The 25,291-nt window shown below is 40.6% G+C and overlaps 1 protein-coding gene across 2 annotated transcripts in view; it reads right to left on the reverse strand.

Annotated features, from left to right (window-relative positions):
* The window catches only part of FGF1 (fibroblast growth factor 1), a 141,849-nt gene extending 126,929 nt beyond the window's left edge, over nt 1-14,920 (reverse strand). The window contains exon 1 of one of the 2 annotated variants that reach the window (XM_060180208.1): nt 14,646-14,920. The gene's annotated coding sequence lies outside the window, so the exon portion shown is untranslated. The remainder of the gene's footprint in view (nt 1-14,645) is intronic. The other variant, XM_060180207.1, reaches the window with a different exon arrangement.
* Between the last annotated feature and the right edge of the window lie 10,371 nt (nt 14,921-25,291).

Consider the following 25,291-nt stretch of genomic DNA (forward strand, 5'->3'; position numbering starts at 1 on the left):
CATAGGTGACAAAGCAACACACTATCCAAGTGAGTTATTTTGTTAGGCCACTTTTAAAGTGATTTTAAATGCAATTATGAAAAGCTTGTATGTAAAGTTACTAACCCTACAAACAGTGGATCTGGGAGTGGAAGAAAGGGACAGATTGAAGAACCAAGAAAAATCCTAGTAGGAGCTTGGTAGGTTTCTCTACAGAGGAAGGCCTCTGACAGGATAATTTGCATCTAAATTTTTGTTGCAGCCAGCCTGGTAGATGGCACAGTGGATAAAGTATCAGATTCTCAAGCATGGGACCCAAATTCAGTTCCCTGCATTGCATGTGCCAAAGTGGTGCTCTCTCTTTCTCTTTTTCTTGCTCTTTCTCAATTAATAAATACATTTTTTTGAAAGATTAAACAAATAAAATACGGCAGATCAGCAAAATAGTCACCTGCTTTGCTTTGTTCACAATCCAAGTTCAAGCCCTGCCCTAGCACATTGGAGGAATCTTTGGCACTGTAGTGTTTTTCACTCTGTATCTCCGCCTTTTTATCTGAAAAAATCACCCCAGAGCAGTAAATCCTCAGCAACAACAACAACAAAATGTTGTGGCTGGTTCTAGAGGTTTTTTTTTCCTTCCATGTCCTAAGAAATTAGCTCACCCCTTAGCACTTTGGTGATTGCTTTTACAAGAAATGGCTCTAAGCCTCTTAAAGAGCTTTAGGAAGGCGATAAAGGTAGAATGTGGTTCTATGGTTTTGCTTCTTCTGTGCTCAGTACCTCTGGAAATCAGACACAACATATCACTTTTAACAGTATCCTACGGGAAAGAAAAGTTAGAGCATTATGGAGACAGCAAGATTCAGAATGTCTCCAATTAAAAAAAACAATTCATTTTTCTCCAGGAATTACATATAAGCCTGGCTTCTTGTTCTTGAATATTAAGGTTGACCTTCAAAATTTGCTTTAAGATTTCCTCTTCATCCTATTTTATATAAATGATGCAGCTATATGGGAAATGAACACCAGGCACACTGCATTTTCTTTCTAATCTTATTCGACCTTGTTCAGACACAACAAATCTTAATCAGCTGACAGGAGAAATCAGATGCTGCATACCACTTTCCCCCCACCACCACCAAGCAAAGCATTTCCTTCTGTTTATGCCCAATCATGCAATTAAATGAAGGGCATGCCAGCCTCATGGTGAACCAGCTGCCAAGATGACGGAATGGAGTGACTCAGCAAATTGAACATAAGGGAAAGCAGCAGACATTCACAGGAAATTGGGTTAGTTTTTCAAGGAGACCTGACAACCAGAAACGTCACTAGAGCTGCAGAACAGATATGGGGGTCTAGTGATTCTCTAGTGGGAAGGTGCCTTGCCCTAATCCCTCCGTAATCCAATCACAGGGACTCAGTTCAGCTTATTGACCTACTGTAACAGTATCTTTGGAAGAGGGCACTATGAAAGGTCACACCACAAAAAGTGGGCTTCCTCTCTGTAATATTAATCACCTACTACCTAGTCTATGTGATGTTTTCTGCTATCACCACTATGGGCTGCTTTTTCAGTTGGGAAGAGTCAGAGGAGAGACACCATAGCATCAGAGCTTCCTCTGATGCCAAAGCACATTTCATATGTTTCTAGGGTTCAAATTGAGGTCATACACGTAACACTGCATATGTCCAACCTGTTGAGCTATCTCTCCAAAACTCATTTTAAGATTATATATATATATATATTACATAATTATAATATATATAAAATCTTAACCACTAATGGTCTCAAATTGCCTGAGAAAAGAACAAGAATGGAGGCATTAAGTGCCGTTACTTCAAACAATAATACAAAACTTTAGCAGGAAGTCGGCGCTAGCGCAGTGGGTTAAGCGTATCTGGCGCGAAGCACATGTGGTGCAAGCGCAAGGACCAGCATGAGGATCTGGGTTCAAACCCCCTGTTCCCCACCTGCAGGGGAGTTGCTTCACAGGCTGTGAAGCAGGTCTGCAGGTGTCTATCTTTCTCTACCCTTTTCTGTCTTCCCCTCCTCTCTCCATTTCTCTCTGTCCTATCCAACAACGATGACATCAATAGCAACAACAATAATAACTACAACAATAAAACAACAAAGGCAACAAAAGGGAATAAATAAATGTTAAAAAAAACTCTAGCAATCAAAATAGTGTTATGTTAGCATAAAAATAGGCATACAGATACGTGGAATAGAATTTAGAGCCCATTCTATTCCACTTATCTGTATGCCTATTTTTATGCATAATACCCAAGTTTCTACACAGCAGAAAAAAGTTAAAAGGAACATATATCCCAAATGAATAAGAGAAAATATTTGCATGATGTTCAATTGACAAAGGGCTAATATCCAAGATATATAAAGAAGTCACAAAACTGAACAACAACAAAATGACCCCATTAAATAATAGGGAGAAGACCCTTCACCTAGGAGGTCTTTGAGATGGCTGGTAGACACAAGAAAGTCTGTCAATATTACTGCAGAGCAGTGCAGATCCCAACTCCAAGGTGATAGCAGCTCATGCCTGAGAAAATGGCCTATATCCACAAAGCTGGAAACAAGTGCTGCCAGTGATGTGGAGAAATAAAAAGCCTGTACAGTTACTAAGGATGTAAATTGCTCCAGCACATATGGAAAACACTTTGCATATTTCTCAAATTATTAAAAGAGGTCCACCATAGGATCCAGCAATCACATTCCTAGGCATCTATTCTAAGAACACAGAATTACTATTCTGAAAAGGTATGCACACATCTGTGTTCACTGCAGCACTATTCACAGTACCCAGGATATGCAAACAGCTCAAGTCCTCAATGACAGATGAATAGATATAGAGTACTTTGTACATATACACAATGGAATATTACTCAGCTATAAGAAAAGTCTTTTGCACACTGAAATACTCCCTTCTAGCTTCTATGAAGCCAACATCACTTTGATAGAAAAAGCACACAGGGACACAACTAAAAAAGCAAACTACAGACCAGTATCTCTGATAAACATAGATGCTAAAATATTGAACAAAATTCTAGCCAACCGGATAGAGCAGTATATTAAAAAGATTGTTCATCATGACCAAGTGGGGTTTATCCCAAGCATGCAGGGTTGATATAATATACGTAAATCAATCAGCATGATCCACCACATCAACAAACACTGTTGGTATGCTTCTAATTCTACTTCTAAAAATCCCTTCTGTTTCATTTGGTTTAATACCCCCTGCTTAACACTGCATTCTGTTTACATAACCACTGTTAACTAAGCACCACCCTCCCTCCAGGGCATTGGTGGTTCAGTGGTAGAATTCTTGCCTACTCCGCCCCCTCTCCTTGTCACACCCTGATTTTCACCAATCTCTTTTTGCTCTACCCTCTCTAAGACAGGCCTTTGCACATTTTATTACTGCACAGTCTAGCCACCCAAGCACCAATATCCTGTGCCTAGTTTATTTCCATATCCTTTTCCCTGACTTCCGTGTTACCACCCTTATTCTCCAAGCTAATTACAGTGGTGTCCTGCTCTGCTCAAAGGTACATCAGATAAAGCCCCTATTTGCTCAGGACTATGTAGTGCTGCCCCCTTGCTGTAAAAACCAAGGCTTGAGTTAGCAATTTGCCTCTCTACACCCTGTTCTTGTGCTAGCACAGCTCCTTGCTCACTATGGTCCAGTCATACTGCTGCTCACACAGATCAGACATGCAAATGCTACCTCAGAGCCTTTGCACTTGCAGTTACTCCCTCCCAGTGTGCTCACATTTTTTTTTTCTGATCCTCTAGTTTTTGTCTGACTTGCTCTTTCTTGTCATTTTTTTTCCAATCAAACTGTCTGTCCATGACCACTGGTTCTAAGTCAACCTTTTATCACTATCCTTCACACACAGGCCCTACTTACAACATCTGAAAATGTAGCATAGAAGGTGTGAGCTCCAGTGAGGAGAGCAGGAATTCTGTTTGTCTTTTCATCATGATTTTCCAGTACCTAGACCAGTAGCTCTCCAACCAGAACATTCATCCAAATCATCCAAAGGGTTTACTAAAACACAGATGACTAGGCTCCAAATTCAGAAGGTCTGAAGTGGACCTGGGGATTTTCATGTCTAACAAGTTAGATAGTGGTGTAGGGGCCTCACCCTGAGAACCACTGGTCTCAACAATATGTAACACACACGTGGAGGATCCTGTAAGTAATCATTTGCCACCTTCTTGTTGATGGCAGTGTTCCCTTCACTTTATCCTTTTTTTTTTTTTGCCTCCAGGGTTATCACTGGGGCTCGGTGCCATCACCACGAATCCACTACTCCTGGAGGCCATCCCTCCCACTCCGCTGCCCTTGTTGTGTGAACTGTAGTTATCACCGTCATTGTTGTCACGGCTGTTGTCATTGCTGGATAGGACAGAGAGAAATTGAGAGAGGATGGGAAGACTGAGAGGGGGAGTGAAAGATAGACACCTGCAGACCTGCTTCACCACCTGCAAAGCGACCCCCTGCAGGTAAGGAGCTGGGGGCTTGAACCAGGATCCCCATGCCGGCCCTTCTGCTTTGTGCCATGTGAGCCCAACACAACCCCCTTCACTGTATCCTTTATATTTATTGAGCTGTAAGCCTCTTCAAATTCTTTGTGATAGGAGGGTCCCAAGTTTTGCCAGCTAAAATAATATGTCTGGGAGTCAGGCAGTAGCGCAGTGGGTTAAGTGTATGTGGCACAAAGCTCAAGGACTGGCATAAGGATCCCTGTTCAAGCCCTGGCTCCCCACTTGCAGGGGAGTCAGTCGCTTCACAGGTAGTGAAGCAGGTCTGCAGGTGTCTATCTTTCTCTCCCTCTCTCTGTCTTCCCTTCCTCTCTCCATTTCTCTCTGACCTATCCAACAATAATGACATCAATTACAATAATAATAACTACAACAATAAAACAACAAGGGCAACAAAAGGGAAAATAAATAAATACTTTTTTAAAATAATAAAAAATAAAATAAAATAAAATGATTTGTCTGCTCCATTGATTTGCCAATGGATGATTAAAAACCTAAGATTTTATGAGCCCAATGGAGCTAGTGAGAATCAGGTCAGATGATAAGGTGATACAACCTTCACTGACATGTGCCAAAAACTGTCCCCCAAGAGAGGTTTCTCACTTCTGTGACTGTTAAATAACTGCCCTATTTGGCTTCGATTTAGCCTTAGTACTTTAGAATGTTCACAGTCAGCCTACCTGTACCCTAGGGTATGAGATGTAGAGAGTTCATTGGCTTTTCTGTGACTCACATCCCCCCCAGGTTCTGATAATCTCTATAATCCTGTTCCCCAGAAAAATGTGTACACATGTACACATATTTTTTTCACATTTAATTTCAGGAAGTTACAAAATAACCCAAATCCAGTTTAATCCCAAATTTAAAACTCCTGATTTAATCACTGGCTTGCTGTTTGGCAAAACAACCTGGATCCACAGTTTATTATTTAAAACCTTTATGAATCAGAGAGACTCAAATGTAAGAAGACCAATCTCAGAGGAAAACATTCGTTAATAAGGCTTATAACAGCACATTCAATTACAGAATCATTATTAGTACAGCTGGAATTTAACATTGTATGTCAATTCCATCAGAACCTTTTAAAGCATAACCCCTCCCTCCCCTCCCAAAAAAAGACTTTTAATCTTAGAATGGAGAGTGTGCTTTGAAGCATGATTTGAAATCCAGAAATGAAGATAGGGTAGTGAGATTGATTCTGTGAGATTGTATATCACTTAATCGGGAATAAAGAGAGAAATTTAGACAGTAGAAAGAAATCTATTGACCTGATCTTTTGCATCTCTGGCTCTTTCCACTTGGAGTTCTGGGTGGCCTGTGGCCAACCTCTGTGGGTCAGAACTTAAGCTTATCAGAGCAGACAGGGTGAGACCACATCCTGCAGCAAAGCCCCACCACTGGGTTAATTATTTCATTAGCCATAGTTTGGGTTTTCAAACAACCATACTGAGATACAGTTTGCATTCCATGCAGTTCACCCATTTGAAGTATGCAATTAAGTGGTGTAAGTATATTCACAAAGTTGTGCAATCTCTCCAATTGTAGAATATTTTTGTCATCCCAAGGAAAGCCCCTACACTTTGGCAATCACTTTACACTCCACCCCTACCCCCAGCCTTCTTTCAAAGCCTAAGTAACCACTTATCTATTTTCTGTGTCTGTGTTTCAGCCTGTTCTGGCTATTTTGTATAGATGAAATCATAAGTTGATGATCTTATTCCCCTTAGTAAAGTGTGATATTTTCAAGGTTGCATGAATAAATGCAATATCTATGCATGGATTTATATATTCATATTGAGAGTCTTTTTATTACTTAATAATATTCAATTGTATGGATATGTCAGTTTATTATCCATTTACTAGTTAGCATTCACTAGACTTGATTCTTCTGTTTAACTGGGAAGTTTGTATGTGAGCATATTTTTCATTTCTCCTGGTCTAGCAATAGTTTTTCTCTTAAAGATTAACTCAAAAACAAGATCAGAAGAGAAAACACAAGTAGAACCTGAATTGGAATTGGCATATTACACCAAAGTAAAAGACTCTGGGGGGGGGGAGAATACAGGTCCTTCAGAGGACCTAGTGGAGGTTGTATTGTTATATGGAAAACTGAGAAATGTTATGCATGTAAGAACTATTGTAATTACTATTGAATGTAAAACATTAATTCCCCAATGAAGAAATTTAAAAAAGAAAAAAAGATTTACATAAAAAGATTAACTCAAAGAATTTGATTTATTACCAATTACTTTGTTTCTTCATTTATTACCAATTACTTTGATTTCTTTTCTTATTCTATCATAACCCTTGAGCTAGAAATTCAGCTTGTTTCCTGAGACCCCCAAACCTCTCCTATCATCCCTCTAAGTCCTTTGCTTCTGTGTCCTTTGGGATGTATAACTTAATCTTCCTTTGTCTCAGTTGTGAAATTACTACCTCTTTAATATTCTCATGGGACATTGTGCAGGTAACAAGGATCTACTCTTGAGAAGATGCTAGCCCATATGTATAGTTTAATGTGCATCAGGAAAACAGGACTCCACCAGACCATGGGCTGCACTAGCACTGTATAGGTGGCCATGCCCACCATGAGGCCAGTGGCTGACATAGGGGCACAGACAAGGCAGAACAAGACCTCATCGTTCTCTCCATATTTTAGTTTCCTTTAAAATAAGGATACTTTTGTTTACCAAATCCAGCAATCCACCCTTGAGGCAGGCCCCCTGCCTGCCACCTTGGTCAGGTGGCAGGAGAAAGGCCAGGGCTTTTTCCTCATGATGGGTAGCCAAAAAGGCAAGCTTCCAGGCTAAAACCCACCCTGCAGCTAAAGTTTCCTCAGAGACCACTGCAGCCTCATTTCATCAAAAAGTGCTGAGGCTTTCTTCAGATATCTAGAGATACCTCCTTTTGTGATCTATGCCCAACACTTTCTTATTGGCTCTGGGTTAGAGTACGACCCCCTCACCCCAGGTACAGTCTAGTGAGGACCCCACAGAGAGGCACTGGGAACCCAGATAGTGTCAAAAAGAAAAGGGACCTCAAGACCTGAACTTTTTTGTGCTCTCTCACAAAAGCTCACCAGTGCTTTTGAAAATCAGGTAGCAGTGGACTGGAGAGATAGCTCACCAGGTAGAGTTTGAGTCCTGCTATGCACACAACAAGTTTGAGTCCCAGAATCCTATGAGAGTACTGTAGCACCAGAGGAAGCTCTAGTACTGTGGTGTTTCTTCGTGTGTGTGTGTGTGTGTGTGTGTGTGTGTGCGTGTGTGTATCTGGATGAAAAGAAACAGATTGTTTAGGAGCAATAAAATTACACATGTGCAAGGCATTAATCTTGCCAAATAAAGTTAGGCAACAGGAAATTCTATTGATAAGCCTGTGAATAATGAATAGAGTCAGAGATGTGCCTGCCTGTGTTCTCTCTTTCATGTCACCACAAACTAGCTGTATAATCTAGAGAAAAAAATCTAGTTCCATACATAAACACACTGACCAGTGGAATAGAATTGAGAACCCAGAATTATGCCTCCACACCTACAGGCATCTAATCTTTGACAAAGGTGACCAGACTATTAGAAAGAAGAGTCTCTTGAATGAATTATGTTGGAAAAAATGAGTTGAAACATGCAGATGAATTAAACTGAACCACTAAATTTCACCAAACACAAAAGTAAATTCCAGATGGATCAAAGACTTGGATGTTAGACCAGAAACTATCAAATACTTACAGGAAAATATTAGCAGAACTTCTTTCCATCTTAATTTTAAAGTCTTCTTCAATGATAAAAATCCAATAACAAAGACTAAAACAAAAATAAACCAATGATATTACACCAAAGTAAAAAAAATTCTACATAGCAAAAGAAACCACCACCCAAACAAAGAGACCCATTATAGAATGGGAGAATATCTTTATGTGCCATACATCGCATAAAAGGCTAATAACCAAAATATATAAAGAGCTCACCAGGAGGCTGGGCTGTAGCTCAGTGGGTTTATGTGCACATGGCACAAAATGCAAGGACCCACCTAAGGGTCCCTGTTCAAGCCCCTGGCTCCTGCAGGGGGGTCACTTCACAAGCTTTGAAGCAGGTCTGCAGTTGTCTTTCTCTCCCCCTCTCTCAATTTCTCTCTGTCCTATCCAACAATAATGACAACAATAATAACAACAAGAATGATAAACAAGGGCAACAAAAAGGGGAAAATGGCCTCCAGGAGCAGTGGATTTGTAGTGCAGGCACCGAGCCTGAGCAATAACCCTGGAGGCAAAACAAACAAAGACTCACTAAACTCAGCAACAACAAAACAAATGACCCCATCCAAAAATGGGGAGAGGATATGAACAGAATATCCTCCATAGAAGAGATCCAAAAGGCCAACAAACATATGAAAAAATACTCCAGGTTATTAATTAACTGAGAAATGCAAATAAAGACAATAGTGAGATACCACTACACTCCTGTGAGAATGTCATACATCAGAAAAGGTAGCAGCAACAAATGCTGGAGAGGTTGAAGGGACAAAGGCCTCCTGCACTGTTGGTGGGAATGTCAGTTGGCCCAACCCCTGTGGAGAAAAGTCTAGAGAACTCTCGGAAGTCTAGATGTGGACATTCCCTATGATCCTGCATTTCCTTTCCTGGGGATATCCTAAGGAACCAGACAAACCCACTCAAAAGAATTGTGTATACAAATGTTCATAGAAGCACACTTTGTAATAGCCAAAACCAGAAACTCCCATTTCAGCAGACATGTCTCCAGCTGCCACCGCAGCTTCTACAGCCCCTCCCTCTGCCACTATTTCCAGAAGCAGGATGCCCTCCGGGGCTCATAATACAACAAGGCGGAATCTGAAAAATTAGTTCACAGAGCCCAAAAACAAAACCTCCCTACCTTTTCTCTCTTCCTCTCTTCCCCCCCTCTCATTCTCTCGGAATATCTTGAGCTTGCTGTCTGCTCCCTCTGCTTTCAGTTGTGTTTTGTGAGTGAGTTGAATGACTAAAAAAAAAAAATTGTTTTTTCCTCTTGATTTTTTTTAGTTTTGGTATAAATGTGAAACGTTTAGGCTTAAACTGTGTGAGTAGAAATGGTTCTACTAGGACAGTACAGATCTAAATTTGTGTTTAAAATGATATGTCTTACTAACAAAAGTTTTATCCTCTTATATGTTAAAGACCATGTTTATGTGTTTAAAGTTTTTAAAACATTAACTTTAAGGTTAAAAGTGTAACTTTAAAGCTAAATTCTTACCAGGCAAGGTAAAATTAGTTCGCTAAAGTAACTGAGTATTTAAGGTAAAATTCTAAATATTCAATGTGACAATTCATCATCTCCAAAATTAAAATACAAATTCTCTATACAGGACATTTTTGGAGGGCCCCCAAAAATGCCCTGTAAAATAATCTTGTGAAAATTAATCCACAACAAATATGGCATCAATCTGACATTGTAAATGTTAAAAAAAAAAAAAACCATTGTCACTAACATGTGTTAACTTTCTAAGTAACCTGAGTTTGTTTAAAGTCCAAAGTAAAAAAATAGTTAAAAATCAATATATATATTTTACTAAATTTGGTCTGAAGATCCTGCTGTACAGAGACTGCTACACAAGGTCACATAAGATGACTCTTAAACAAAATTATAAAGATACTTAAACCAATTATAATCATCGAGTTATCAATTATAGTAAACTTCTAACTTGTTAAAAGTTTTTTATTCTTCACAAGTAATTGACTACAACTATGTCAAAGCCTTCACATGAAGAAGCATCTGCTCATATGGTAAGATATTAAACTATATAAGAAGTTCCCACATATACAACTTATGTAAATTAACAACAACATTCACATATTTTCCTACACTTAACTGGTGTATCTAGTTTTGCCACTATAGGTCTGCCTTTGTCAGCCAAAAACATCACCCTTTATAACATCACTCATGCCACAGACATCCCTTACAACCCTCAAAGACAAATGGTTGTTAAAAAAAGCCCACCAAACGCCTAGGCCCAATTAAATAAAGAAAAAAGGAGGATATATCCCCCCAATATTCAGTTGGCTAGGGCACCAACTACATTAAACCTCTTTTAACATCTATAAAAATTTGAACCAGACGCCCTACTAACCACGGGAAGCAGATTTGTTTGTGTTTCTTTCACAGGAATCCCCAGAAATCCATTTGGACCCCTGTCCTCTGACATCATCCACAAGATGGCATGACTACAGAGCCCCCCCCCAAAACCCATGATGTGATCTGGCATGATCTGGAGAACCTGATTCACAGACTCCAAGGACAGAACCTTCTTACTGCCTTTCTCTCACCCATCGCTGTCTGCCCTCCCTGCTTCTGCTTCACCTGTCACATTTTGGCAGTTCCAGCTCACTCTCTACAGAAAAGCAGAATTCAAGGTGGTTGACCTTCCCCATCGAGATAGACATGCATTGTTTCATCCCCTGGCATTTCTTCCCCTGGTCATCAGCATTGGACTGACGCTTCTATCAGACTTGCTGGTACACCTCTTGGACACTTTACACCACTTTACAACAACTTCCCTTTATGTTGCTGGGTTTCTCAAAGTCTGACCGCAGCAGTCCATGGACATTACAGGTTGATGTTTTGGGACCCTATAGGCCATGCCCCCTTGCCTGCAAGCCCTTCCCCCAGAGGAAGAAGCCCCCCATTACTAGACCCTTCCCCCAGAGGTAGAAGATGCCCCCAGAGGCAGGAAATGCCCCTTCACTCACCAGGCCTGCCCTTGGCATCAAACTGGCTCTTGCTGCTCTCCCACTTGTCCCTTCCTGTCTTGTTCCAGTTCTTTTGAAAATGCCTGCACGATATCATTCAGGTTTATGCCCAAAAGGTTTCTGTTCACCCCTACACTACTATTCCTCTGTCAGAGATAGTCTTTTACAGACATTGACCCATTTAAATGTGACAATTAGATAGAAAGATAAGAGAAAGATGTAGAAATATTGTGAAGAGATGGTGAAGCCTGGCAGAGCTTAACCTATGAGTCCCTCCAGGTAAGTCTGCAGAGGGGTTGAACAAAAGGGGGGACATATAAATCTCACAAGGTTGGCAGCTATGTAAGTCTTCCCTCCCCCACAAAAACATTCTACATCTTCCTGCTGGAGCCTGGCATTCCTTAAAAAACATTAAGCCTGCTCCACTCTCAATTTCCTATACTATGGCCATTAGATAAAAGGAAAGGGGGAGGTGTTAGGGAATTGTGCAGATGTGGTTGATCACTGGCAGGGCCCACAAACCACTATATTTCCATGCAAATATTATTTACAGATCTCCACCACGTTATCCCCTCAGGTTATTGCTAATTCAGTTAAAACCACTGCAGCAGTTGCTAAGGATGCTTCTACCTTCCCAACATGCCTTTTGCCTCTCTCCACCCCCTTTCCTAGCTAATCCCGTCACGACTTGCCACTTCCAGAATTCTCCTATAAAAGTCGCTCCTGTTTGTGTTCTTTTTCTCTCTTCCCGTCTTCCCCCCTCTTCTCTCTTTTCTCTTCCATGACCCAACCTGGAGAAGGGCTGGTGGACATAGTGGGAGGCAGCCATTTTGTTAGCTCCACATGGCCTAAACCACTGTGCTCACACCCAATTCTGGGGAGTCCGTGTGGATAAAGATTTGCATTCCCACTCCACCATGAGTTCCTGGTCTCTTCTCTCTCCCCAACGATGGAACCTGACACTGAGTAATCTAGCCATACTCTCTAGGCTATTCATAAAAGTTGATATTCTATTGCACTTAATTGGAAACACTCATTTGCATACCTATCATGTATTAGATATCACAGGAAGATATGAAAATGAAATTTAACAACCTTGCCCCACCTACCCCCCTTTAAAATTCAAGTTGAGAGAAAAGTTCTTAAAGAATGAGTGAACAGAGTTTGGGGTATAATTTGGTGGTAGAGTGCATATGTGAGGCCCTGGGTTCAGTACTTGGCATCACATGTTGACAGAGCAGTGCTTTCTTCATCTCTCTCAGAATAAATCTCAAAAGAAAAAAAAAAGAGTGGAAGGATGAAGTGTAAGACTGATTCTCAGAGAGGAGGATAGTAAATGGGCTGGGTGAGTCAAATGAGACCTCAGAGGGGGAGACAGCATGAAGCTTCACTCCGGAGAAGATAGATCCAGCAACAGCAGAGAGAGAGAGCAGGAGAGAGTGAGGATGAGGTGCAGTGGTGACTAGTGTGAGCACAGGTTGAGAGCCCAGTGGGTCTTGAAATAGCCAGAAAGAAGTCTTCTGGCATTTCCCACTTCTGGACTAAAAATAGGCATGTAACTTAAGATGTAACCTGTTAACATTTAAACCTTTAGTGCTAAGAAATATACTTTATGTGAAGAAAAGAAAAAAAAAACCTCAGGAAAGTCACTCATAGAGTTTAGTTTTTCTCTCTCACTCTTGAATAACATGGCCATAGTGCTGAGCAGCTCTCAGCATCACAGTATTAAGTGTGTCCCTAGAACACTGAATTTCTTACCTCTCCCCATGGGACAGTTATTTTCTGCAGCCAAGGGAAACATTAGTATCTAAAAGATTCCCAATGTTGGATAAACTAGATTGAACACATTTATGCAAGTAGTTATAAATCTTTAAATGTATTTAATCTGAGTAGCATATTGTTCATTAAATAAAAAGTATGATATCTTTGATTAAACAAAATGTAAAATAAAAAAGAGGTCTCAAGGAAAGATATGTCATGGGGGGTTAGTTACCTGTTCCATTAATCATTATTATTACTATAAGATGTTCTATCACTAATACATTTTTGTGAACTCTAAGGGAGGATGGAGAAGGGACTATATTGTAGGAGCTTTGACTCTTAATCTAGACCATAGCGGAAAGAGCAACACAGAAGGGCAGCTATTGTCTTTGGCTGTCTATCCAAATCCCTTCTAAGACTAGAGCCTTGGTTATCTTTGGAGATTCACCCTTTTAATGCCTGCAGTTCACTCAAGTTTTAGAAGAGACTTGGGGAATGTTAGTAGACAGGGATGGGCTTGCTCCCTACATTGGTTCAGTAAGTTGTGATGCTGGGACTCAGGCTATAACTCCTGGGAGCTACCTGTTCTCATAAAATGTCTTGCCACCACCATAGATGATCTTTCTGGGAACAGAACAACCCAGAGGTGCAAAGTCAGGAAATGGAAACAGATTCAGGATGCCTTCATCTAAGTACCTGACTCCCACCATACCAGAGCCCCAGCCTTTTCAGTTAGTTACAAGAGCAAAGGCATTTCCCTTTTTTGCATAAAACTCTTCAGACTGGGTTTTAGTTCACCATCATGAAAAAATTCCTGAGTTATTCAAGTTTCTTATTCCCACCAGCATTTTAATCCTAGCATAGATATTTGCAGAGACAGTGTGTATCAGGGAGTAGTGGTATGCATGTGCAAACCATGGTGCTATCTTTTCCTGTCCCTATATAGGCTTATGCCATGTGTTTGGGGAAATAGAGACATTAAAGGAAACAGAGACTCTGCAGAATTTGTCTTTCTTCTTTTTGCCTTGTCTCTGTGTATAGAAGATTCTCCTCCAAACCTTTGCTTTTATTCTTCTTTTCTTTAAACATAAAAAGGCATCTTTAGATATACTGGGTATGTTTTACAGGGCTTTGGGAATCCAAGAGAGACAGGGAAGCAGGTAAGGGGAAGGAAACTCCCTTTGTCCCATTTCTGATTTTCCCTTTTGCACGATAACAAAGAACCTGCTGGCATCCTTTTGTTTATTTCCTATTTCATATAGCAGGGCTTTTTAAAACTAAGCCTTATTCCACTGTAATGGGATTTGTCGAATGATTTCCTGGGAAATGTCTTCTTGCATCTCAGCAAAGATTAATTCACTTGTAAGAATCATTTCCTGCTTCCCCACTAAGAACAAGACCTACCCTGTTCTTTCTGGGAGCAAATTAGCCTCTGAATGAGAGAAGGGAGTACAGGAATGTTTTGCTGTAGCATCCATCACATGCACTCAAGCCTGCCACAGATCCAGATGAGGGAGAAGAGAAGGAGGAGATAGGAAATCGAAAGCAGGAAACTATGGGAAAAGGCCAGAGCAATCCAAACCCCTTGGATGCACTCACCTCTGCACTTTGACTCTGAGGCGCCTTCTCCCCAGACCAGGTCAGCTGCAATGCCTACCACATCCACACTGACCTAGCAGGATAGCTGCAGACAGACCACTGCAGGAGGAAGGGAGTTCCCATTCTCCATCTGAAGGGAGTGTCCTTCAGTAAAGGAGGCGATGCCCTTGTCCCCTGGAGTTGAGGCTTCTGGGCCTCTCCTTCGTCTGCTCTCTAGTCAGTAGAGCTCAAGGGAGCCCCCCAGAGAAAGGCTGTGTGCAAACATACAACACAGCTACCCAGATACAGGACTTTGTCCTGGCCTATGAGTCTGCAGGAGGAGGCAGCAGAGCAGCTGTGAGATTACCCTCATGGGGCCCCCATTCACGCAGCTGACGTTGGTGTACCCACAGAAAGCCCAAGGACAAGCCCGGGTATATTTACTTCTTCTCCTTCTCTTATGATCTTATTTTTAGACTGAACACGAAAGCTATTTGGGGACTGGACATCTGCCAGGTGAAAGAACAATTATCTCAGCTAAGTTGTCGTCATGTCTCTCCCTGCTACCTTTCCTTGTATGACAGGAGAAGGGGGTCTTGCTTTGAACCTTGCTATCTGTACATTCAAGCAATTTATCCAAATGACTAACTGTTTTTCCAACCACTTTATTCCCCTCCCATCCCCCCACCCACCCACTGAAGTTTCACAGAGGCTAGCTGAGATGGGAAGAGGCATTGCTTTTAAGATAGTAGTTATGTTGGAAAGTCAACATACCTATGACACTTACATCCCACTGTGTTAGGCACAGAGACCATCAGTGTGGAGTGGGACCCCCAACTCTGTAAGGTACACATGACCATGCCCAGGATCAAGAGCCTAACATTGAACTGAAGATTCTCATTCTCTCTCATTGAACTGAAGATTCTCATTCTCTCTCTCTCTCTCTCCCTCAGCTGTTTTGCTTTTCAGTCTTAAATGTTGAAATAGTATGATTGAAACCAGGAGACAACTCAGCATCAGAGCATAGGACTTGCATGCCCAAGACCCCTGGTTCAATTCCAGACAATGTCACTCATATGCCAGAGGTGAGCAGTGTTCTGGTCTCTTTATCTCTCTCTCATATACATGCAATACTCTTTAAAAGCAAAGTAAACAAGAAAAAAAACCCTGATTTTTCATTGCAGGCTTTCTCTTCAGACCTAAATGGAAATTTGTAAAACACTCATGCCTGACAAAATGCTAGCACAGCATCCTCATCTTCACCATAATTGTAGTATATTGGGCTCTTTCTATAGCTGCTCAGGCCTCCATGCCTCCTCTTATCCAGGCTCACAGCAGCTTGAGAGGAGGGTGATCTCCTAGGTGACAGTTCAGGGGAGCTAACTGAACACAAAGAGAGGGAGGTCTTGGTGGTCCCATCTGACTTCAGAGCAGGAACTGTCATGTTGTTCAGTGCCTCTTAGGGCAATAAACTATTAAGTGTTCACTATGGTTTTCATGTCTCAAGAGGAAAAACAAATGTCTCATGGTTGATTCAAATCTATGACTTCACAATTTTCCAAATTTAGTTCTCCAAGGGGAGAAAGAATGAATGAGGTTTTCGTCTGTTTACACTATTAGTCCTGACTCGAGGTACATGACTGAGAGTTTGTGGCCTCCATTCTCCTTGGGGCCGGTTTCCTCTGAATAATTTGCTATGCAAATATACACCAGAGAGGACTGGGCAGAGTTGGCCTGCAGGTTCCCCACTAAGATGGAGTTGGAGATGGAGCCCAACAACTTGTCCAATACTCCCCTCTGCAGGTCGCTAGGGTATATTACTTCTAGGATGGTGGTCTTCAGAATTTTCAAGGGACCTCACCAAATATAATTTTTTTTAATATTTATTTTATTTATTTATTCCCTTTTTGTTGCCCTTGTTTATCATTATTGTTGTTGTCATTGCTTTCGTTGTTGTTGGATAGGACAGAGAGAAAGGGAGAGAGATGAGGAAGACAGAGATGGGGAAAGAAAGGCCGCTTGTGAAGCGACTCCCCTGCAGGTGGGGAGCCAGGGGCTTGAACTGGGATCTTTATGCTGGTCCTTGTGATTTGCGCCACGTGCGCTTAATCTGCTGCGCTACCGCCCTACTCCCACCAAATATTTTTTTAGAATAAATTTCTCCCAAAGTACTGAACTTTTGTGTCTATAATTGATATTTCTGAAAACTGATTTTCCTGAGAATGTATGTATGCTCACAATAACACCTTCCTGAAACACACACCCCTCACACTTCTCAAATCTAAAGGGATATTACTCCAGAGGTTAAAATATCCACCCCCTGTGGTCCAGGAAGTGGTGCAGTGGTAACGCTTTGGACTCTCAAGCATGAGATCCGAGTTCAATCCCTGGCAGCACATGTGCCAGAGTGATGTCTGGTTCTTTCTCTCTCCTCCTATCTTTCTCATAAATAAATTAAATCTTTAAAAAATAATAAATAAATAAATAAATAAAAATATCCAGCCCCTAAACTGGAAGCTTCCTTTAGTAATTTAATTCACTTTCCTTTCGTGGCTAATTAAGACATTTTTCACTTAACAACTTTGTGTCTTACATCTCTTAAATTTAAAAAAAGAGTGTCACGAAAGCAAATCAATGAGAATGTTAGGAATAATAGTAACAAAGTTAATACATGTTTAAAGGAGTGGCAATGATTTCATTTCAAAATTCCAATACTCCCATCATGATGCAATTTACTACCTTGAAGCCATATGAATTTAAATATGAGCATGATATATGTGCGTGTGAGTGTGCGTGTGCGTGTGTGTGTTTAAGATTTATTACCGGGAGTCTGGCGGTGGCGCAGTGGGTTAAGCGCACGTGGAGCAAAGCGCAGGGACCGTTGTAAGGATCCCTGTTCGAGCCCCGGCTCCCCACCTGCAGGGGAGTCGCTTCACGGGCGGTGAAGCAGGTCTGCAGGTGTCTATCTTTCTCTCCCCTCTCTCTCTGTCTTCCCCTCCTCTCTCCATTTCTCTCTGTCCTATCCAACAACAAAGCAACGTCAACAATGGCAATAATAACCGCAACGAGGCTGCAACAACTAGGGCAACAAAAAGGGGGAAAAATGGCCTCCAGGAGCGGTGGATTCATGGTGCAGGCACGGAGCCCAGCAATAACCCTGGAGGAAAAAAAAAAAAAAAAAAAAAAAAAGATTTACTACCAAGAGGAAACCAAAGCATCAATCTGGCACATTCAGTACTGGTACTGGGAATCAAAGTCAGGATCCCATGCTTACAAATCCTGTGCTCTTCTACTATGCCACTAGGCTGTGACATCATATTTTTTATGGCCTCTATACTCGCACTATGTAGGCTGTGGATATTGAGGCCAGTGAAATGACATATTTGTATTGTGCTTTGACATGTGTGTGGCTCTGTTTTGTTTTTTCTTTTTTTTATTTTAATTTACAAAAAGGAAACACTAACAAAACCATAGGACAAGAGAGGTATGACTCCACACAATTCCCACCACCAGAACTCTATATCCCATCCCCTCCCCTGATAGCTTTTCTATTCTTTATCCCTCTGGGAGTATGGACCCAGGGTCATTATGGAGTACAGAAAGTGGAAGGTTTGGCTTCTGTAATTGCTTCCTCGCTGAACATGGGCATTGGCAGGTCGATCTATACTCCCAACTTGTCTCTCTCTTTCCCTAGTGGGGCAGAGCTCTGGGGAAGTGGGGTGGCTTTGCTTTGAACCCATCCCCTACTGCACTGAAAGAAGGTTCAGTGCTATGGTCTTTTTCATTCTCTTTCTTGCCTTTCTATCGCTATCTTAAAAAATAAAAGTTAAAATAAAATGTGAGTGTAGGTAATGCTTTTCAAATTTGTTTTGAGTTGGAATAGGAGCAAAAAATGGGCAAGGACTATTGAGCCCAAGCCTGGCTTTCATTGACTTACACAGCAGGCTGTCATCCATCAATCCAACACTGGGCCAGATTTTAGCCCCCAGATATCTGAGCACAACTGACAGATTTCAAGTCCAATTGTTGCTTGTGGCTGTATCTAGACAGTTGAATGAGGGTTATAGAATAACGATTACTCAAATGTAAGCTTTCAACTTTTTTTTTTGAGTTAATGATCAACAAGACCATATGATAAGAGGGGTACAATTCGACAAAATTCTCACCACCAGAGTTCTGTATCCCATTCCCTCCATTGGAAGCTTTCCTATTCTTTATCCCTCTGGGAGCATGAACTAATTCTAGTGGCCTTTTTTCCCCATTTTTTTTTTGATATAAAGAAATTTAGAGAGAATAGGGGACTACAGGTTTGAACCTATACTTTCAATTTTTTTAAAGCTGTTTTAAAGATCAGAAGAGAAAACACAAGTAGAACCTGAACTGGAATTGGTGTATTGCACCAAAGTAAAAGACTCTGGGGTGGGGGGGGAGTATAGGTCCAAAAAGGATGACAGAGGACCTAGTGGGGGTTGTATTGTTATATGGGAAAATGGAAAATGTTATGCATGTACAAACGATTATATTTACTGTTGAATGTATAACATTAATTCCTCAATAAAGAAATTTTTTAAAAAGCTGTTTTAGATTCTCTTATCTGGTTCAATACTCTAACTTTTTAGTATTGGTTGATTTATATTTCACATAGTTACTAATATATCTGAATTCAAATCTCCATCGTATTAAATATTTCCATTTGTCCCATATACTCTATATTCTTTAGACCCTGTTTTTTGCTTGATTTCAGAGTGATGAAATATCTCACTTTTTTCTCTCTGTGTATAAATAAACATATATATTTATTTTATAGGACAGAGAGAAATTGAGAAGGGGAGGGAGAGATAGTAAAGGAGAGAGATGGAAAGACACCTGCAGCACTGCTTCACCATTCATGAAGTGCCGGCCTAGGTGTTTCTTCCCAGGCACGTGCTCTCTGGGTTGGAGAGAACTCAACCGGAGCCAACCTAGGCTGCTGCTTTCTCAGCGACACAGGAGGCCAGGAACTTGTGGCGGAGCGGGAATGCAATGCATCTTTATTGATCAGAGACCAAGCTTTTATATATTTTGAACCGGAAGTGGCAAGTCAGAAAAGGATGGAGAAAAGGAAAGAGCAGGAAGATAGAAAGCTTCCATAGCAACTGTTGTGAAGTTTGTTTTAACTGGTGTGATTAATTAATACCCTGCAGGCAGGGCAGGTCTCAAGCAAAACAATGATTATGTAAATAGACCATAGTATCAGCAATGGAGGATGGAGCAGAGTGCAGGGTGGGGGGGTGGTGGCTTAAGGCCAGACAATGAAGTTTTCCCCTGATGGTGGGGACTGGGGACTTGAACCTAGGTCCTTGTGCTCTGTAATGTGTGCACTTAACCAAGTTTGCCACTACCCAGCCACTCATTTTTCTATTACCTTTCACTTTTCTATTAAATGTTAGCTTAAAGATCACAATATAGATCAAAGTCTGTTGTTAATTGATATTTTTATCTTCTTCCATAATAATGTAAGGACTTTAGAATATTTTTGTTACATTTTTGCAGCATAGCATTTTTGTTATCCTTGTTTCCTGACAAATGTTTTTCTGTCACTCATAGCATAAATACATACTTGCTATATATGTCTAAGTTTTAACCTCTAGAGAATATTATTTTTTCACCATCTCATGTGAATTTCTCCAGATAAAATTTTACATGGTCTTTCACTTCTTTCTGAATCTATACTCTATGATTTGAAGCCATTTATTTCTGCTTCAGAAATACCCTTCAGTATTTGCTGCATGTAAATTCAGAATTTATCTTTATTTCACCTTTGTTACTCAAGGCTACTGTCATTGGGTGTAGTTTTTTTGCCTCCAGGGTTATTTCTTTTTAATTTATTTATTTATTCCCTCTTGTTGCCCTTGTTGTTTTATTGTTGTAGCTATCACTGTTGTCGGATAGGACAGAGAGAAATGGAAAGAGGAAAGGAAGACAGAGAGTGGGAGAGAAAGCTAAACACCTACAGACCTGCTTCGCTGTCTGTGAAGCGACTCTCCTGTAGGCGGGGAGCCGGAGGCTTGAACCAGGAACCTTATGCCATCCTTGTACTTTGTACCACATGCACTTAACCCGCTGTGCTTAACCTACTGAGCTACCGCCCGACTCCCTGCCTCCAAGATTATTGCTGGGGCTCAGTGCCTGTACTACGAATCCACTGCTCATGGTGGCCATTTTTTCTATTTTGTTGTTGTTGTCATTATTGCTGTTGGATAGGACAAAGAGAAATCGAGAGAGGAAAGGAAAACAGGGGAAGATCAAGATAGACACCTGCAGACCTACTTCACCTCCTTTGAAGCAACCCCCTTGCAGATGAGGAGTAGGGGCTTAAACCAGGATCATTACACTAGTCCTAGGACGTACTGCCATGTGCACTTAACCCAGTGCATTACCACCCAAGCTCTCTGGGTGTAGAATTTTAAGTTGATTCCTCAGTTTCCTGGAATCTGTAATTTGGCATTTTTGTCAATATTAACAACAGTTTCACAACTATTTCCTCTTCCAACATTGCTGTTACTCTGTTCTCTCTATCCTTCCCTCCTCCTACTTCAATCTTTATCTTCCATATCTCTTATTCTCACAATGTTTTCTATTTTTTGTTTCCATGTTTTGTTCTAAAATTTTATTCTTTTTTTAAATAGTTTTTTTAGGCAACCTTTGTTTACAAACCTATACATGTTTTGAAGTACAGTTCTCACCTGCCTAAGACACATGACTCCACAATATCCCTCCACCAAAGTCCATTGACACACCTCTCCCTCTACAGCCCCCAACCCTTTGTTAACCTAAGTTTTGCAGTTGTCGATGATCTTCTTTGAGTTTTATTTTCCTGGTTTTATGTTTTCCTCCTATGGATGAGGTCATTTTATATTTCATTTAAAATCTAAGTTATTTCAGTATTTATTGTAGGTCTGGCTTAGAGGTGATGAGTGCCTTCAGCTGTTGCTTACCTGCAAAGCCCTTCACATTACCTTCAAACCTGATTGATAGCATAACAGGTTAAAGTATTCTTGGGTGGAGGCGTACTTCACACAGGGCTTTGAATATATCCTGCCAGTCCTTTCTAGTTTTTAGAGTTTCTGTTGGAAGTCAGCTGATAATCTTACGGTATTTTCCTTATTTTATAAGTGACTCTTTGCTCTCTCTGGCAGGCTTCAGAATAATCTCATCTTTGATTTTTGTCATTTTAACTGCTTGTGTGTTTGAATTCATTTCTCTTGGATTTCTTCAAGCCTCCAGAATCTGAGGATCCACCTACTTCTTTAATTTGGAGAAATTCTCAGCTAGTATTTCTTCATATATCTATATATGCTCTCTCTCTTCCTTCTTTTACCCCAATAATGTGGATATTGTTCTGCTTAGTACAGTCCCATAATTTTATTTGTTTTAATGTGTTTTCCTTTTTTTTTTTCCTATCTTTTCTGGGTTACTTCTGTTACATTACCTTCTTCTTCTTCTTCACTTTGATCTTTCATTTCCTTTATCATTATTTTATTTTTTTAATTGGGAGGTTAGTGGTTTACAGTACAGTTGTTGGGACATTGGTTAAATTTCCCAACTCACTGTGATAGGTGTCCACAGAACACTCTCATCTTCCAGATTAGATCTTCTTCCATCATCATGTACCAGGATCTGACAGTCCCCTACCCTCCCCCTACTCCTCTTCCTGTTCTTTTCCATAGTGCAGTACTCCAAACCAGTCCAAGCTTTATTTTGTGTTTCCTTTGTCTATTCCTATATCATCTCATATTTATCCTTTTCTTTCTGGCTTATCTTACTTAACATGGTTCCTTCAAGCTCCATTCAAGATGAGGTAAAGAAAGTGACTTAATCACTTTTTTTATTTTTATTTGGGGGATTAATAGTTCATAGTCAACATCCCCACATGCCATAGGGATGTTTTACAAGTGGTGAGGCAGGTCTGCTGGTGTCTTTCTCCCTCTATCTCTCCTCCCCTCCCTTCCCCTCTCAATGTCTTGCTGTCCTATCAAATAAAATGGGGGAAGGGGAAAAAAAAAAGACAGGAAAGTGGCCACCAGGAGCCATGGATTTGTAGTGCAGGCACCAAGCCCTTGGAGGGAAAAAGAAAAAAATAGCTTACAGTCAATAATAAATCTAGTTGTTGGTACATGTGCAAAATTTCTTTTCTGTAAACACTCTACCCCCCTGCCTAGGTCTTCCTCCAATATTGTGTGCCAGGACCTGAAGCCTACCCTGATTTCTCCTCCACCAGAGTCCTTTACTTTGGTGCAATACACAAAACCCAGCCCAAATTCTGCTTTATGTTCCCCTTTCTGTTCTTATTTCTCAGCTTTTGTCTATGAGTGAGATCATCCCATATTCATCCTTTTCTTTCTGGCTTATCTCACTTAACATCATTTCTTCAAGACCCACTCAAGAGTCATTATGTGTATATGCCACTACTTTCTTAGCCACTCATCTACTGTTGGATAGTGAGGTTGCTTCCACGTTTGGGCTAATACAAATTGTGCTGCTATAAACATAGGTGTGTGTAGATCTCTTTGGATGGGTGTGTCTATTTACTTGGGGTATATGCCAATGAGAAAAATTGCAGGATCATAGGGTAGGTCCATTTCTAGCCTTCTGAGAGTTCTCGAGACTGTTCTTTAATGGGGTTGGATCAATTCCCACCAGCAGTGCTGGAGGGTTTCTTTGTCCCTCTCCAGCATTTGTTGTGACTCTTTTCTAATGGATGACATTCTCATAGGAGCAAAGTGCTATCTCACTGTCATTTTTTTAATTGTATATCTCTGACAATCAGTGACTAGGAGCATTTTTTCATGCCTTTTGGCCCTTTGGATCTCTTCTTTGATGAATATTCTGTCCATGTCCTCTCCCTGCTTTTGCTTTTTTTTTTTTTCTGAGTTTGGTGATTTCTTCATGCATTTTGGTTATTAACCTTTTGTATGGCATAAAAGTATCTTCTCCCATTCCATAAGGAGTCCCTCAGTGTGGGTGACGGTTCCTTTTGCTTTGCTGTAACCCCAATGATTTATTTCTGGTTTTGCATTCCTTGCAATTGAGCTTGAGTTATCAAAGACACCTTTAAAAACTTAAATCGAAAAGGGTTCTGCCAATGTTTTCCTCAAATACTGAGTGGTTTCTGGTCAAACATACAAATCCTTGATCCATTTGGAGCTGACTTATGTGTAGTGAGATAAAGCAGCTTAGTTTAATTATTCTGTATGTTTTAACTCAACTTTCACAAAACTCTTTGTTAAAGATATTGTCCTTCCTTCACTTAATATTTTGGGCCTTCTTGTCAAAAATCGTATGTACATAATGTGGATACTGATGACCTTCTTCTTGCTGGTGTTTTTATTTGCTGTTTTCATGGGGGGAGTCTGTTTTGTTTTGTTTTTTCTATTTTCTGTCACTTTACATTCTTTTCAGTACTATTATGAATTTATCAATAAAATTCTTTTCTCTGATTATTTTTATTATTTATTTATTATTTAATTTTTAGTATTATTCCTTCCTCTGAATATTTCTCTGATATTGTCATGGTCTTCCGTATTTCTTCAGCTCAGTGAACATCTCTAGGACCATAGCTTCTACGTCATCATCAGGTCTAGAGAGTTCTATTGAATCTGATTGTCTTTGAGCTGTTGTCTTGGTCTGGCCTTCAGATAAATTACATGGTCTTTTTATTGTGTTTGGTACTCCACAAAGCTAGTTGAGGCAATGGGTGGCATAGCACTAATTAGAATTGGATAGCAGCCCTAGAAGTTATACTAGACACAGGTTAAACAACGAAGTAGGGGGGCTAACCAGAACTAGGCAAGATATGCTAGGCCCAGGCTTGCTTATATAGTTCCAGGCAGGCTCCTTACTTCCTGGTTCAGCCTGCTCCTGGTTCAGTTCCCCTAAATGGGAGCTGAATCAGTGCTAGACTGAAAAAAACAGCTGGAATGCTGGGAGAATAGAGCCACCATGCAAGCCAGAACTTTGAAGTAGGTTGGAGCTGATCAAGGTGGAGTCATCTAGTATGAACCAGCCTGAGGTTTGAACTTGGCAGTAGCTAGCAGCCTAGAAGCTGGGCAGCTAGAGTTGGGAGCTAGTAATATCCAGCAGCCACCACATATCAGGCCTAAAGTGGACAAAAGCAGACAGTCAGCATGACAGCAGCAGTCAGAATTATAATGTTCGCTGTAGTACAGATCACTGCAGCAGCATAACTTTACTCAGTAGCAGGATTTTGAGACAGGAGTAAGTTTTTACCTTGTTTGTGAGTCTGTCTGTCCTTAGTGCCTAGGTTCTGACTTGTTTCTAGTTAAGTTGAGTGCTGGGCATGTTTCTATGATTTGTTTGTTTTGTTTTTCACTTATGTTGTAGTTTTTTATCTATTAATGATAGTGAAAGCAAACAGAGGGTATTGCTCCACCACTGCCATCTTGATGGGGTTCCCTGATATTTCCTTGTAATCTACCTCCCACTTTACCAGTTCTCGCTTTCACTGTGTCTAATCGTCTGTTGAACTCATCCATGAAGTTCTTTGCTTTTGCTAATATAAAGTTTCAGGTCTAAATTTCTGCTTGGTTATTTTTTCATATCTGTATTGTGCTTTTTGTTTTTGTTTCCACTTCTCTTGCACATTTTCCAACCTTTTCTTACATCTT

This window comes from Erinaceus europaeus, chromosome 2 (genome assembly GCF_950295315.1).
Source record: "Erinaceus europaeus chromosome 2, mEriEur2.1, whole genome shotgun sequence".
In the NCBI taxonomy this organism is placed as follows: domain Eukaryota; kingdom Metazoa; phylum Chordata; class Mammalia; order Eulipotyphla; family Erinaceidae; genus Erinaceus; species Erinaceus europaeus.